At 36.0% G+C, this 3,310-nt stretch overlaps 1 pseudogene; it reads left to right on the forward strand.

Moving 5' to 3' along the window:
* Positions 1-1,078: 1,078 nt before the first annotated feature.
* Positions 1,079-1,340, forward strand: LOC145068689 (small ribosomal subunit protein eS27y pseudogene; annotated as a pseudogene).
* Positions 1,341-3,310: the final 1,970 nt, after the last annotated feature.

The raw sequence follows: 3,310 nt of genomic DNA on the forward strand, positions 1-3,310 counted from the left end.
TATTTTTTTAGGAAGGCGCGGGTTCTCCATTTCGTTTAATAGATGGGAAATGAAATCCCAAAAAATTAAACACCCCGCCATGTATCTCCTTTTTCTCCTTCTACTAATGAACCCTAATAGAATTATGAGGCTGTCAATCCTTTTAAAGCAACCCATCTTCCTCTATCTTTGCACTCTTTATCCCTTCCCTTTGGAAGCCCTAACCGCCACCACCAGCATCGAACCCCATCATCTCTACGAGTTCGGAATGCATCTGATGAAATCGACAGCTGGGCCATCGGACCCCATCAACCCTAATAGAATTGTGTGGAAGGAAGTTGGATTGCCTGCGTAATCAGCAACGAGTACCGATGCTTCTTCACTCGTACTCCGACTGCCGCCGCCTTCCCCTTCCGGTTGTCGGCATCCATAAAGGCAACAACATGCTTGTCATTGTCGGATTTATTCTTTGCTCTACCCGGTTTCCCCTCTCAGCACACACTTTTTTTCCCGCTTCCAACCCACTTTCCTTGACACAGACCCACCTCTGCCCACCATCACTAGCACGCCACCGTCGACCCTCCCTAGTGTCACACCTCCTCTAGTTACTTCGTAAGAATTAGAGAGAATAAATATTGTAGAAGAGGATATGTGGTGCACACACTGCTACACTTATCCTTCTTTGCCCTACTGTTGCTTCTTGATGCCATCATCTTCTTTCTCCCCACATCGACTATTAGCTTTATATATCCCATTCCCAATTCTTAATACCCTATTTCTATTTAATTGAAAATATTTTCCCTTCAGTCTAGAGGTCTACTTTTCCTCCTTAGACAATGATTACAAGAATGTTGGATGAAGCTACTCGCCACCTGTACATATCCCTTTTCCGCCACCTCCTCATGTCACCGACTTTCCCCATTGGCTACATATTTTGTCCAGTTGAATTGAAGGCTAAAGGTTTGATTTATTTATTCATCTCTTGCTTCAAATTAACACTTCATGCTTGGATTCTAATTGACTCTCTATCTTTTTTTCTTGTAGGTTTTTGCTGCGCAGCTCTATTCTTTGATATCAAAGACTTCTAGATTGACATACATCTCGAAACAAGATGGTTTTGCCAAATGATGTTGATCTGCTTAATCCCCCAGCTGAGTTGGAGAAGCAGCATAAGCTCAAACGACTTGTTCAATCTCCAAACTCTTTCTTCATGGATGTCAAGTGCCAGGGTTGTTTCAACATAACAACCGTATTCAGCCACTCTCAAATGGTGGTGGCGTATGGAAACTGCCAGACGGTGTTGTGCCAGCCGAGTGCAAGACTCACTGAAGGATGTTCTTTTAGAAGGAAGGGAGACTGATCCTATTACTTTATTTTATGTCTGGTTAATCAGAAATTGCTTTGGTGTTATTACTTAAAAAGTTACAAGTTGAGTCTTTTATTCTAGTTTTTCTTGTTGGACCCCATCTATCATCTTTTAAAATTAGGGCTTGTGTTTGAATCATTTTATTGAACGACAAGTGAATCAGACTATCTTCTCATTGTTAAGCTTCTATTAGTATAGATTTTTGAAAGTTTCTTTGAATTTTTTGTTGGTGACTGGTGGTATGGGATCCAAGAATGGATTTTTAAACTTCCATGTTCATGTGTATGTTTTCATAAAGCATATTCTGCTATGTTTATCAGTTAGTTTCTTTTGCCCATCATGTCAGTTACTGTTAAGGATTGACTGTAATAGAAAGTTACTGGAATGATGTATGTGATCTATAAGTGCAAACATTTGTTCAAAGAAAACACATACATATCAAAGTAAGAATTGGTTTTCGTGAGATTATCTTAGTATTTGTCAAGGTTCTCATAGCAAGCTGAATGTTTATATTCTCACATTTGTATTGATAATTTGATGTGTGCATATATAATTGTAATACATGTAACATTACATCTATTAATATACATGAAATGAAAGAGGTAACAATGTACTTTTGGGTTCTGATGCAGGGGTATTTTAGTCAAGTGCGGAGTTGGCAGAGATTCAATTTGTATGTATAGGAACAGCTCGTCTCCTTGTCTCATCTGATCAAACTATAAGAATAGACCAGTGCTCAGATTCTTATTATGAAGGATAATCATTTAGTTCTTTCATTTACAACGGTATTACTTGTCCCCTCTTCTTACATTGACTCCATAATTTTTGAAATGAGGCGAATCACTCAAGCTAATATTCACAATCTTTCAAAACAATACCTTCCAAAAGTGGCTAAACATGATGATGAAATGCTAATGGTAAATATTTATTCTATATTTAATTAAAATGTCAACAAATTGTAGGAATTAGCAACTTTTTTACTCTTTTTACCAATGTGAAGGCAATTAGCTTTATATTTTATCCGCAATATTTCTAAACTAAAAAGTACAGGGACAAAACCCATAATTATGCCATATCTTGACAATTAAAAGGTATATATAATAGCAATATATAACTCACAAAAGCAACATACTTACATTTCAATACCTATAAATGCCAAATATTTTTAGGAAAATGTAAGTACATTGCTATTTGTGGGAAACAAAATAAAGTGCATTGCTAACTTGCTATTATTTGTAACAAAATGTAAGTATACCACTATGTTTATCTCTCTCTCTCTCTCTCTCTCACACACACACACCTACACACATCATCCTATAAATAAGATTATGATTTTCTTTTCCATCCATGAACATGACAGGTTAAAAAGTTGGCAGAAAAGTTGAAGACGAAACCTGATAAGGGAATCCATGAAGATGAGTCGAGCATATTAGAGAGAAAAAATGTGTTTGGGTCAAACACATAGCCAAGAAGAAAGGGAAACAGCTTTTGGGTAATTTATATGTATATTTTTTCTCTCTAAAGGCAAATGAATCGATAATACTCATTATTTGAATATAATTTAATCTAAATTAAAATCGTTGTGTAATATGCATTTGATAGAGGTTTCTATATGATGGTTGTGGAGACTCCATATTAATCATCTTGATGGTAGCTGTTGTTGCTCTTTTGGCACTAGGTATAAAAATAGAGGTTAGTGAACATGTTTAAGTCTAATATTTTTGTGTTTTGTTATTTAATTCGTTTCTTTTATGGAAAGATGACATCTTTATGTTATCTACTCCATGGGATCAAAGGATGGTATGATGGGGGAAGCATAACTTTGCGTGTTATAATGGTCATGGTTGTTAAAGGTACTTTATTTCTGTTTTCTGACTTGTAAACCAATCATGAATAAGATAAAGAAAAAGATTATCTCACATAGTTTTCTCTCTTTTAACATGCCATTGTTATTTCGTGTTCTCT

Source organism: Lactuca serriola, chromosome 1, assembly GCF_051521515.1.
Source record: "Lactuca serriola cultivar US96UC23 chromosome 1, Lser_US96UC23_V15, whole genome shotgun sequence".
NCBI classification, from domain to species: domain Eukaryota; kingdom Viridiplantae; phylum Streptophyta; class Magnoliopsida; order Asterales; family Asteraceae; genus Lactuca; species Lactuca serriola.